Raw genomic sequence first — 14542 nt, 5'->3', positions numbered from 1 at the left:
CGCACTGTACTGTGTCTGCTGCTAATATATAGACTGGTTGATAAAGAGATAGTATACTCGTAACTAGTATGTATGTATAAAGAAAGAAAAAAAAACCACGGTTAGGTGGTATATACAATTATGGACGGGCTGCCGAGTGCCGACACAGAGGTAGCCACAGCCGTGAACTACCGCACTGTACTGTGTCTGCTGCTAATATATAGACTGGTTGATAAAGAGATAGTATACTCGTAACTAGTATGTATGTATAAAGAAAGAAAAAAAAACCACGGTTAGGTGGTATATACAATTATGGACGGGCTGCCGAGTGCCGACACAGAGGTAGCCACAGCCGTGAACTACCGCACTGTACTGTGTCTGCTGCTAATATATAGACTGGTTGATAAAGAGATAGTATACTCGTAACTAGTATGTATGTATAAAGAAAGAAAAAAAAACCACGGTTAGGTGGTATATACAATTATGGACGGGCTGCCGAGTGCCGACACAGAGGTAGCCACAGCCGTGAACTACCGCACTGTACTGTGTCTGCTGCTAATATATAGACTGGTTGATAAAGAGATAGTATACTCGTAACTAGTATGTATGTATAAAGAAAGAAAAAAAAACCACGGTTAGGTGGTATATACAATTATGGACGGGCTGCCGAGTGCCGACACAGAGGTAGCCACAGCCGTGAACTACCGCACTGTACTGTGTCTGCTGCTAATATATAGACTGGTTGATAAAGAGATAGTATACTCGTAACTAGTATGTATGTATAAAGAAAGAAAAAAAAACCACGGTTAGGTCACTGGTATATACAATTATGGACGGGCTGCCGAGTGCCGACACAGAGGTAGCCACAGCCGTGAACTACCGCACTGTACTGTGTCTGCTGCTAATATAGACTGGTTGATAAAGAGATAGTATACTACTAATATTATATACTGGTGGTCAGGTCACTGGTCACTAGTCACACTGGCAGTGGCACTCCTGCAGCAAAAGTGTGCACTGTTTAATTTTAATATAATATTATGTACTCCTGGCTCCTGCTATAACCTATAACTGGCACTGCAGTAGTGCTCCCCAGTCTCCCCCACAATTATAAGCTGTGTGAGCTGAGCAGTCAGACAGATATATAATATATATAGATGATGCAGCACACTGGCCTGAGCCTGAGCAGTGCACACAGATATGGTATGTGACTGACTGAGTCACTGTGTGTATCGCTTTTTTCAGGCAGAGAACGGATATATTAAATAAACTGCACTGTGTGTCTGGTGGTCACTCACTATATAATATATTATGTACTCCTGGCTCCTGCTATAACCTATAACTGGCACTGCAGTAGTGCTCCCCAGTCTCCCCCACAATTATAAGCTGTGTGAGCTGAGCAGTCAGACAGATATATATAATATTATATATAGATAATAGATGATGCAGCACACTGGCCTGAGCCTGAGCAGTGCACACAGATATGGTATGTGACTGAGTCACTGTGTGCTGTGTATCGCTTTTTTCAGGCAGAGAACGGATTATATTATGTACTCCTGGCTCCTGCTATAACCTATAACTGGCACTGCAGTAGTGCTCCCCAGTCTCCCCCACAATTTTAAGCTGTGTGAGCTGAGCAGTCAGACAGATATATATAATATTATATATAGATAATAGATGATGCAGCACACTGGCCTGAGCCTGAGCAGTGCACACAGATATGGTATGTGACTGAGTCACTGTGTGCTGTGTATCGCTTTTTTCAGGCAGAGAACGGATTATAAATAAAAGTGGTGGTCACTGGTCACTATCAGCAAAACTCTGCACTGTACACTACTGAGTACTCCTAATGCTCCCCAAAATTAGTAAATCAAGTGTCTCTCTAATCTATTCTAATTCTAAACGGAGAGGACGCCAGCCACGTCCTCTCCCTATCAATCTCAATGCACGTGTGAAAATGGCGGCGACGCGCGGCTCCTTATATAGAATCCGAGTCTCGCGATAGAATCCGAGCCTCGCGAGAATCCGACAGCGTCATGATGACGTTCGGGCGCGCTCGGGTTAACCGAGCAAGGCGGGAAGATCCGAGTCGCTCGGACCCGTGAAAAAAAACATGAAGTTCTGGCGGGTTCGGATTCAGAGAAACCGAACCCGCTCATCTCTAATTATTTTTAGTCCTAAAATTTGCACCGAGGTCGCTGGATGGCTAAGCTAAGCGACCCAAGTGGCCGACACAAACACCTGGCCCATCTAGGAGTGGCACTGCAGTGTCACGCAGGATGGCCCTTCCAAAAAACACTCCCCAAACAGCACATGACGCAAAGAAAAAAAGAGGCGCAATGAGGTAGCTGTGTGAGTAAGCTAAGCGACCCTAGTGGCCGACACAAACACCTGGCCCATCTAGGAGTGGCACTGCAGTGTCACGCAGGATGGCCCTTCCAAAAAACACTCCTCAAACAGCACATGACGCAAAGAAAAAAAGAGGCGCAATGAGGTAGCTGTGTGAGTAAGCTAAGCGACCCTAGTGGCCGACACAAACACCTGGCCCATCTAGGAGTGGCACTGCAGTGTCACGCAGGATGGCCCTTCCAAAAAACACTCCCCAAACAGCACATGATGCAAAGAAAAAAAGAGGCGCAATGAGGTAGCTGTGTGAGTAAGCTAAGCGACCCTAGTGGCCGACACAAACACCTGGCCCATCTAGGAGTGTCACTGCAGTGTCACGCAGGATGGCCCTTCCAAAAAACACCCCCCAAACAGCACATGACGCAAAGAAAAATGAAAGAAAAAAGAGGTGCAAGATGGAATTGTCCTTGGGCCCTCCCACCCACCCTTATGTTGTATAAACAGGACATGCACACTTTAACCAACCCATAATTTCAGTGACAGGGTCTGCCACACGACTGTGACTGAAATGACGGGTTGGTTTGGACCCCCACCAAAAAAGAAGCAATTAATCTCTCCTTGCACAAACTGGCTCTACAGAGGCAAGATGTCCACCTCATCATCATCCTCCGATATATCACCGTGTACATACCCCTCCTCACAGATTATCAATTCGTCCCCACTGGAATCCACCATCTCAGCTCCCTGTGTACTTTGTGGAGGCAATTGCTGCTGGTCAATGTCTCCACGGAGGAATTGATTATAATTCATTTTAATGAACATCATCTTCTCCACATTTTCTGGATGTAACCTCGTACGCCGATTGCTGACAAGGTGAGCGGCGGCACTAAACACTCTTTCGGAGTACACACTTGTGGGAGGGCAACTTAGGTAGAATAAAGCCAGTTTGTGCAAGGGCCTCCAAATTGCCTCTTTTTCCTGCCAGTATAAGTACGGACTGTCTGACGTGCCTACTTGGATGCGGTCACTCATATAATCCTCCACCATTCTTTCAATGGGGAGAGAATCATATGCAGTGACAGTAGACGACATGTCCGTAATCGTTGGCAGGTCCTTCAGTCCGGACCAGATGTCAGCATCAGCAGTCGCTCCAGACTGCCCTGCATCACCGCCAGCAGGTGGGCTCGGAATTCTGAGCCTTTTCCTTGCACCCCCAGTTGCGGGAGAATGTGAAGGAGGAGATGTTGACAGGTCGCGTTCCGCTTGACTTGACAATTTTGTCACCAGCAGTTCTTTGAACCCCAGCAGACTTGTGTCTGCCGGAAAGAGAGATCCAAGGTAGGTTTTAAATCTAGTATCGAGCACGGTGGCCAAAATGTAGTGCTCTGATTTCAACAGATTGACCACCCGTGAATCCTTGTTAAGCGAATTAAGGGCTCCATCCACAAGTCCCACATGCCTAGCGGAATCGCTCTGTGTTAGCTCCTCCTTCAATGTCTCCATCTTCTTCTGCAAAAGCCTGATGAGGGGAATGACCTGACTCAGGCTGGCAGTGTCTGAACTGACTTCACGTGTGGCAAGTTCAAAAGGTTGCAGAACCTTGCACAATGTTGAAATCATTCTCCACTGCGCTTGAGACAGGTGCATTCCACCTCCTATATCGTGCTCAGTTGTATAGGCTTGAATGGCCTTTTGCTGCTCCTCCAACCTCTGAAGCATATAGAGGATTGAATTCCACCTCGTTACCACTTCTTGCTTCAGATGATGGCAGGGCAGGTTCAGGCGTTTTTGGTGGTGCTCCAGTCTTCTGTACGTGGTGCCTGTACGCCGAAAGTGTCCCGCAATTCTTCTGGCCACCGACAGCATCTCTTGCACGCCCCTCTCGTTTTTTAAATAATTCTGCACCACCAAATTCAAGGTATGTGCAAAACATGGAACGTGCTGGAATTTGCCCAGATTTAATGCACACACAATATTGCTGGCGTTGTCCGATGCCACAAATCCACAAGAGAGTCCGATTGGGGTAAGCCATTCTGCGATGATCTTCCTCAGTTGCCGTAAGAGGTTTTTAGCTGTGTGCGTATTCTGGAAAGCGGTGATACAAAGCGTAGCCTGCCTAGGAAAGAGTTGGCGTTTGCGAGATGCTGCTACTGGTGCCGCCGCTGCTGTTCTTGCGGCGGGAGTCCATACATCTACCCAGTGGGCTGTCACAGTCATATAGTCCTGAGTCTGCCCTGCTCCACTTGTCCACATGTCCGTGGTTAAGTGGACATTGGGTACAACTGCATTTTTTAGGACACTGGTGAGTCTTTTTCTGAGGTCTGTGTACATTTTCGGTATCGCCTGCCTAGAGAAATGGAACCTAGATGGTATTTGGTACCGGGGACACAGTACCTCCAACAAGTCTCTAGTTGCCTCTGCAGTAATGATGGATACCGGAACCACGTTTCTCACCGCCCAGGATGCCAAGGCCTCAGTTATCCGCTTTGCAGCAGGATGACTGCTGTGATATTTCATCTTCCTCGCAAAGGACTGTTGGACAGTCAATTGCTTGGTGGAAGTAGTAAAAGTAGTCTTACGAGTACGACTTCCCCTCTGGGATGACCATCGACTCCCAGCAGCAACAACAGCAGCGCCAGCAGCAGTAGGCGTTACACGCAAGGATGCATCGGAGGAATCCCAGGCAGGAGAGGACTCGTCAGAATTGCCAGTGACATGGCCTGCAGGACTGTTGGCATTCCTGGGGAAGGAGGAAATTGACACTGAGGGAGTTGGTGGGGTGGTTTGCGTGAGCTTGGTTACAAGAGGAAGGGATTTACTGGTCAGTGGACTGCTTCCGCTGTCGCCCAAAGTTTTTGAACTTGTCACTGACTTATGATGAATGCGCTGCAGGTGACGTATAAGGGAGGATGTTCCGAGGTGGTTAACGTCCTTACCCCTACTTATTACAGCTTGACAAAGGCAACACACGGCTTGACAAATGTTGTCCGCATTTCTGTTGAAATACTTCCACACCGAAGAGCTGATTTTTTTGGTATTTTCACCAGGCATGTCAATGGCCCTATTCCTCCCACCGACAACAGGTGTCTCCCCGGGTGCCTGACTTAAACAAACCACCTCACCATCAGAATCCTCCTGGTCAATTTCCTCCCCAGCGCCAGCAACACCCATATCCTCCTCATCCTGGTGTACTTCAACACTGACATCTTCAATCTGACTATCAGGAACTGGACTGCGGGTGCTCCTTCCAGCACTTGCAGGGGGCGTGCAAATGGTGGAAGGCGCATGCTCTTCACGTCCAGTGTTGGGAAGGTCAGGCATCGCAAACGACACAATTGGACTCTCCTTGTGGATTTGTGATTTCGAAGAACGCACAGTTCTTTGCTGTGCTTTTGCCAGCTTGAGTCTTTTCATTTTTCTAGCGAGAGGCTGAGTGCTTCCATCCTCATGTGAAGCTGAACCACTAGCCATGAACATAGGCCAGGGCCTCAGCCGTTCCTTGCCACTTCGTGTGGTAAATGGCATATTGGCAAGTTTACGCTTCTCCTCCGACAATTTTATTTTAGATTTTTGAGTCCTTTTTTTACTGATATTTGGTGTTTTGGATTTTACATGCTCTGTACTATGACATTGGGCATCGGCCTTGGCAGACGACGTTGCTGGCATTTCATCGTCTCGGCCATGACTAGTGGCAGCAGCTTCAGCACGAGGTGGAAGTCGATCTTGATCTTTCCCTATTTTTGGAACCTCAACATTTTTGTTCTCCATATTTTAATAGGCACAACTAAAAGGCACCTCAGGTAAACAATGGAGATGGATGGATACTAGTATACTTATGGATTGACGAGCGACTGCCGACACAGAGGTAGCTACAGCCGTGGACTACCGTACTGCGTCTGCTGCTAATATAGACTGGATGATAATGATATAAAAAAAATATATATATATCACTACTGCAGCCGGACAGGTATATATTATATAATGACGGACCTGCTGGACACTGTCAGCTCAGCACTGCAGACTCCTAAAGTAAGCTACTAGTAGTATCAAGAAGATAGAAAAAAAAAACACCACAGGTAGGTGGTATACAATTATGGATGGACTAGCGACTGCCGACACAGAGGTAGCTACAGCCGTGGACTACCGTACTGCGTCTGCTGCTAATATAGACTGGATGATAATGAGATATAAAATATATATATATCACTACTGCAGCCGGACAGGTATATATTATATAATGACGGACCTGCAGGACACTATCAGCTCAGCACTGCAGACTCCTAAAGTAAGCTACTAGTATCAAGAAGATAGAAAAAAAAAAACACCACGGGTAGGTGGTATACAATTATGGATGGACGAGCGACTGCCGACACAGAAGTAGCTACAGCCGTGGACTACCATACTGCGTCTGCTGCTAATATAGACTGGATGATAATGAGATATAAAATATATATATATCACTACTGCAGCCGGACAGGTATATATTATATAATGACGGACCTGCTGGACACTGTCAGCTCAGCACTGCAGACTCCTAAAGTAAGCTACTAGTATCAAGAAGATAGAAGAAAAAAAAAACACCACGGGTAGGTGGTATACAATTATGGATGGACGAGCGACTGCCGACACAGAGGTAGCTACAGCCGTGGACTACCGTACTGCGTCTGCTGCTAATATAGACTGGATAATAATGATGTAAAATATATATATATATATATATCACTACTGCAGCCGGACAGGTATATATTATATAATGACGGACCTGCTGGACACTGTCAGCTCAGCACTGCAGACTCCTAAAGTAAGCTACTAGTAGTATCAAGAAGATAGAAAAAAAAAAAACACCACGGGTAGGTGGTATACAATTATGGATGGACGAGCGACTGCCGACACAGAGGTAGCTACAGCCGTGGACTACCGTACTGCGTCTGCTGCTAATATAGACTGGATAATAATGATGTAAAAAATATATATATATATATCACTACTGCAGCCGGACAGGTATATATTATATAATGACGGACCTGCTGGACACTGTCAGCTCAGCACTGCAGACTCCTAAAGTAAGCTACTAGTAGTATCAAGAAGATAGAAAAAGAAAAAAAACACCACAGGTAGGTGGTATACAATTATGGATGGACTAGCGACTGCCGACACAGAGGTAGCTACAGCCGCGGACTACCGTACTGCGTCTGCTGCTAATATAGACTGGATGATAATGAGATATAAAATATATGTATATCACTACTGCAGCTGGACAGGTATATATTATATAATGACGGACCTGCTGGACACTGTCAGCTCAGCACTGCAGACTCCTAAAGTAAGCTACTAGTAGTATCAAGAAGATAGAAAAAAAAAACACCACAGGTAGGTGGTATACAATTATGGATGGACTAGCGACTGCCGACACAGAGGTAGCTACAGCCGTGGACTACCGTACTGCGTCTGCTGCTAATATAGACTGGATGATAATGAGATATAAAATATATATATATATCACTACTGCAGCCGGACAGGTATATATTATATAATGACGGACCTGCTGGACACTGTCAGCAGAATGCGTTTATAGAATAAAAACACCACACGACAAGTGTTTAACTTTTTCAGGCAGACAATCACAATATACTGGTGGTCAGTGGTCACTGGTCAGTCACACTGGCAGTGGCACTCTGGCAGCAAAAGTGTGCACTGTTAAAATATGTACTCCTGCTATAACTGCTCCCCAGTCTCCCCCACAATTAAGCTGTGTGAGCAGTGAGCACTCAGCACAGTCAGATATACAGTATTACATAGATGATGCAGCACACTGAGGGCACACTGAGGCTGAGCACAGATATGGTATGTGACTGTGTCACACTGTGTATCGTTTTTTTTCAGGCAGAGAACGGATTAATTAAACTGGTGGTCACTGGTCACACTATCAGCAAGTAGTACTCCGTCCTAATATGCTCCCCAAAATTAGTAAATCAAGTGTCTCTACTCTCTACTACTCTCTAGTCTACTCTAAACGGAGAGGACGCCAGCCACGTCCTCTCCCTATCAATCTCAATGCACGTGTGAAAATGGCGGCGACGCGCGGCTCCTTATATAGAATCCGAGTCTCGCGATAGAATACGAGCCTCGCGAGAATCCGACAGCGGGATGATGACGTTCGGGCGCGCTCGGGTTAGCCGAGCAAGGCGGTAAGATCCGAGTCTGCCTCGGACCCGTGTAAAAAGCGTGAAGTTCGGGGGGGTTCGGTTTCCAAGAAACCGAACCCGCTCATCACTAGAATAGACCCCTGTATCTCTTGGATGGAACACCTTTATTGCTCCTCATGGAACTCCTGTTTCCTGATTGGGTGTCCACGTTAACTCTTTCAGGTTCGGACACACTTTCTGCTGCCTGTACATCCAGCGATACATATTGTTGCTGTGGTTCTTGTCCCACTGTTCCACTGAGTGGCGTTGTCTCATGGAACAATCTCTAGATTTTAGAAGACGTTTACTTGCAATATCCCAAAGCCTGTATCCTTTGCTTTCCTCACAGTATTCGAGCATGATACATTCCCCTGATTTTGGATTCAATTTGTGTCTTTTCTCCTTAGGTATATGTGCATAAGCTTTACAACTGAAGACACGGAGGTGATTGACTGTTGGCTTTTTCCTGGACCATGCCTCCAGTGGCGTTTTACCTTTTACGGCTACTGTATGGTTTGCTCGTTCACTCACACCATTTTGTTCTGGCATGTAGGCAATTGTTAATGCTGTATGCCATAGGACATACACTTGGTTGCACCGGGTTGCTGAAACAATTACAGTCCCTTTCTCATTTTGCACCATATATGTGCCCTTTGCAAACTGGACTCTGTAACCTTTTTCTCCAGGACGCTTACAGCAATAAGATTGCTCCCTAAATCTGGAACGAACGAGACGTCTTGGATGTCTGTAATGACAGTTTCACCTTTAATTCTCAGATGCACTAGAATTGTCCAAATATTTGAAGCAATGTGTCTTTACAGGCACTTAACTTTGTCCCGTACAGCATACGCCTCAAGCTTATTCTTCTCATCAGACCTCTGTCCTCATACACCATTTGCAGAGTTGTCCCCAAGTCTTTGGCTGATACTTTCCCGCTGATAATGGAGTAGACGTGTTGTTCCACGGCCAAGCCTATCGTTCCGGTGGCTCTATCCACTTCAATAGGGGTTGGATCTACTCCTTGCTCAATTGTGACTTTCAACAATTTTTCCTGCTTAAGCTGCATTTCCATGGCGAATTTCCATGTTGTGTAATTCTCTGAGCCTTTTAGTTTTGTGAAGTTCATACTGTTCCCTGTACTGTACATTCTTTCTTGTGTTTAATAAAATATTCATTTTGGTGAATCAGCTGCCCTTTTATTTCTGTGTACCTCTGTTTTAGAATGCCTTTCCAACTTGTGGTCCTGGGCCCATAACCTCTTGGCAGAGTGTTGCGGTGTAGGATAGGGATGTTAGTGTACACAAAGGCACTTAACCAGATTATTGGTTTATTTAGAGAACATGAGGTAACAGTCTGATATACACAAAAGAGGTTCTGCAGCAGCAGCAACTTACATCAAGATGACAGGGTGATACAGTAGTTACAAAGTGGCTATAACTATGCAGGGTGAGGCTATGTTCAGGCAAGGTCTCTTTCTGTACGTAGGAGACTATAAAAGCTGCACATCTGTGCAGTCAGACTCTCCCAGGAAGAACTCATAAGGGTGCGCGGTCCCGGCCGGACAGTATCATCAGGCATCTCCTCCTGCATCAGCCAACACTAGGGGCAAAACATTAATGCAAGGGAGCTGACTCTAGAACTGGGATGGAGATAGATTACTGAGTGCTCTCCTCTCCAACAAATGATTCTCTCAACTGACCGACAAACAGCTTAATAAAATCATGCTGCCACCTAATATACTGTATGTACGAATAAGGATTTAAGAACTGCACCGAATACAGTATATGTCGTCAAAATAATATGTAGTCACATGCACAATATACTGTAGTGTAATACGTATATTTTTTGTATATACAGTATACTATATATATATATATATATATTATATACTAGCTGGAGTACCCGGCAGTGCCCAGGATGTTAAGAATGTTTGTTTACAAAAATGTATTTAAATATTAAACACACAGTATAAATAATATAGTATAAAAAAAGCATGTATAATGTTGTACACATCAATAAAATGAAAACCCAATGTGCTGCTGGGGGACCGTGCTACTTCCACTATATATAACTCTCAGTGTGTGGGTTTGTGCTACCTGCATTCCCCTCCTCACATCATGTCACTGCCCCTGTCACATGCAGCCCTGTCATCACTGACATATCAGGCATGTCCTGATATACTCTGTGCTGCTGGGCCACTCCTAGGGGTGCTAGTGGTGTGTTACCCCCACAGTGTTTGTTCCCAGAGTGTAAGTAATATGTGTATCAAGTGTGGTGTAAATTGCTCCAGGCATTTAAGGTATACTGACTGCTGAAAAACTCTGTGCTGCTGCCTCAACCCTAGGGGTGATAGGGGTGTCTTACCCTCACAGTCTTTGTTCCAGCTTGTAAGTCATATGTGTACCAAGTTTGTTATAAATTGGTCTAGGCATTCTGGAGTTATGCTGTCTCCTGAAATTCTCTGTGCTGCTGTCGCACCCGTAGAGGTGCTAGGGGTGTCTAACCCCCACCTAATTTGTTCCCAGATTGTAAATCAGATGTGTACCAAGTTTGGTGTAAATTGCTCCAGGCCTTCCACAGTTATGCTGTCTGCTGACATACTCTGTGCTGCTGTCCCACCCCTATGAGGTGCTAGGGTTGTCTGACCCCCACATTGTTAGTTTCCCAAGTGTAAGTCATATGTGTACCCAGTTTGTTGTAAATTGGTCTAGCCATTCAGGAGTTATGCTGTCTCCTGAAATACTCTGTGCTGCTGTCCCAACCCTAGGGGTGGTAGGGGTGTTTTCAAGATTGTAAGTCAAATGTGTATCAAGTTTGGTGTAAATTGCTCCAGGCCTTCCACAGTTATGCTGGCTGCTGACATACTCTGTGCTGCTGTCCCAGCCCTAGGGGTGCTAGGGGTGTCTTACCCCCACATTGTTTGTTTCCCGAGTGTAAGTCATATGTGTACCCAGTTTGCTGTAAATTGGTCTAGCCATTCAGGATTTATGCTGTCTCCTGAAATACTCTGTGCCACTGTCCCACCCCTAGGGGTGCTAGGGTTGTCTAACTCACACAGAGTTTGTTCCCAGATTGTAAGTGAGATGTGTACCAAGTTTGGTGTAAATTGCTCCAGGCCTTCCATAGTTTTGCTGTGTCCTGAAATACTCTGTGTCGCTGTCCCACCCCTAGGGGTGCTAGGGGTGTCTAACGCCCACAGAGTTTGTTCCAAGATTTTAAGTCATATGTGTACCAAGTTTGGTGTAAATTGCTCCAGGCCTTCCACAGTTTTGCTGGCTGCTGACATAGTCTGTGCTGCTGTCCCACCACTAGGGGTGCTCCGGGTGTCTGACCCCCATACTACTTGTTACTAGAGTGTAAGTCATATGTGTACCAAGTTTGTTGTAAATTGCTGCAGGCATTCCAGAGTTATGCTGTCTGCTGAAATACTCAGTGCTGCTGCCTCACCCCTAAGGGTGCTAGGGGTGTCTTCCTCTCAAAGTGTTTGTTGCCAGATTGTAAGGGCATATGTGTTCCAATTTTTGAGTAAATTGCTCCAGCAATTCCGGAGTTATGCTGTCTCCTGATATACTCTGTGCTGCTGTCTGCCCCCTAAGGGTGCTAGGGATTTCAAATTGTTTTAGTTGCCTCTGCCATGTTTTAATACGCTTGTACGTGAATTATCACAATCTTCGCTTATAAACTGTGGATTTGTATAGAAAGACAGAAGGACAGAATGACAGATTTTCATTTTTATATATTAGATTATAACCAAAGGGAAACATCAGAGTGTAGAGTGGATCTTGATCCAGAGGCACCAACAGGCTAAAGCTTTAGGCTGTCCCAGGATGCATTGCGGCCTCCTCTATAACCCTGCCTCCAGGCACTGTGAGCTCAGTTTCAGTTGGTGTCTGCAGCAGCAGGTCACTTTACAGGTAGGTTGCACTGGGCATCCCTGAAAAAGCTTTTTCTGACAGGAAATGTCTTCAAAACTGGGCTGTCAGTACTGTATGTCATGGTGACACTTCAGCGCTGCAGCCTCATCACCTCCCAAGCGGCGACGCATACTCCCGCAGCCTGTTCCCGGGTACTTGCGGCGGAGACGCTCCGGCTTTAGGTCCATGGTCGCAGTCGCTCTCCTGGTTCATGTGGCTGCAACAGGGAGGAGGTAAGAGGGTCCCCCAGGTGGGACCGGCCATTAAATCGTGTTCCGTCCGTGACCTAGAGAGATGGGTCGCGACACTGGCGTCGACACTGTCACCAAGCAGGGACCCCACTAGACCACCGAGGCAATAGAGCACAGGTCGTGTGTACTAACGCCCCATTTCTCTGACGTCCTAGTGGATGCTGGGGACTCCGTCAGGACCATGGGGATATAGCGGCTCCGCAGGAGACAGGGCACAATAATAAAAGCTTTAGGATCAGGTGGTGTGCACTGGCTCCTCCCCCTATGACCCTCCTCCAAGCCTCAGTTAGATTTTTGTGCCCGACGAGAAGGGTGCAATCTAGGTGGCTCTCCTGAGCTGCTTAGAATAAAAGTTTAAGTTAGGTTTTTTATTTTCAGTGAGTCCTGCTGGCAACAGGCTCACTGCTACGAGGGACTTAGGGGAGAGAAGAAAACTCACCTGCGTGCAGGATGGATTTGCTTCTTAGGCTACTGGACACCATTAGCTCCAGAGGGAGTCGGAACACAGGTCTCACCCTGGGGTTCGTCCCGGAGCCGTGCCGCCGACCCCCCTTGCAGATGCCGAAGTTGAAGAGGTCCAGAGGTCCAGAAACAGGTGGCAGAAGACTTTCAGTCTTCATAAGGTAGCGCACAGCACTGCAGCTGTGCGCCATTGTTGTCAGCACACTTCACCAACAGTCACCAACTGTCACTGAGGGTGCAGGGCGCTGGGGGGGGCGCCCTGGGCAGCAATGTATAATACCTTTTATGGCTAAAATACATCACATATAGCCCTTGAGGCTATATGGATGTATTTAACCCCTGCCAGATCTCACAAACTCCGGGAGAAGAGCCCGCCGAAAAGGGGGCGGGGCCTATTCTCCTCAGCACACGGCGCCATTTTCCTGCTCAGCTCTGCTGTGAGGAAGGCTCCCAGGCTCTCCCCTGCACTGCACTACAGAAACAGGGTTAAAACAGAGAGGGGGGGCACTTATTTGGCGATATGATTACATATATAAAAATGCTATAAGGGAAAACACTTGTATAAGGGGTTGTCCCTGTATAATTATAGCGTTTTTGGTGTGTGCTGGCAAACTCTCCCTCTGTCTCCCCAAAGGGCTAGTGGGGTCCTGTCCTCTGTCAGAGCATTCCCTGTGTGTGTGCTGTGTGTCGGTACGTGTGTGTCGACATGTAGGAGGACGATGTTGGTGAGGAGGCGGAGCAAATTGCCTGTATTGGTGATGTCACTCTCTAGGGAGTCGACACTGGAATGGATGGCTTATTTAGGAATTACGTGATAATGTCAACACGCTGCAAGGTCGGTTGACGACATGAGACGGCCGGCAAACAAATTAGTACCTGTCCAGGCATCTCAGACACCGTCAGGGGCTTGTAAAAACGCCCATTTACCTCAGTCGGTCGACACAGACACGGACACTGACTCCAGTGTCGACGGTGAAGAAACAAACGTATTTTCCTTTAGGGCCACACGTTTCATGTTAAGGGCAATGAAGGAGGTGTTACATATTTCTGATACTACAAGTACCACAAATAAGGGTATTATGTAGGGTGTGAATAAACTACTTGTAGTTTTTCCTGAATCAGATAAATTAAATGAAGTGTGTGATGATACGTGGGTTTCCTCCGATAGAAAATTATTGGCGGTATACCCTTTCCCGCCAGAAGTTAGGGCGAGTTGGGAAACACACCTTAGGGTGAATAAGGCGCTCACACGCTTATAAAAACAAGTGGCGTTACCGTCTCCAGATACGGCAGCCCTCAAGGAGCCAGCTGATAGGAAGCTGAAAAATATCCTAAAAGTATATACACATATACTGGTGTTATACTACGACCAGCATTCGCCTCAGCCTGGATGTGCAGCGCTGAGGGG

Source organism: Pseudophryne corroboree, chromosome 3, assembly GCF_028390025.1.
Source record: "Pseudophryne corroboree isolate aPseCor3 chromosome 3, aPseCor3.hap2, whole genome shotgun sequence".
In the NCBI taxonomy this organism is placed as follows: Eukaryota; Metazoa; Chordata; class Amphibia; order Anura; family Myobatrachidae; genus Pseudophryne; species Pseudophryne corroboree.
The sequence above is the reverse complement of the archived record's forward strand: the minus strand, read 5'-3'. Positions refer to the sequence as shown.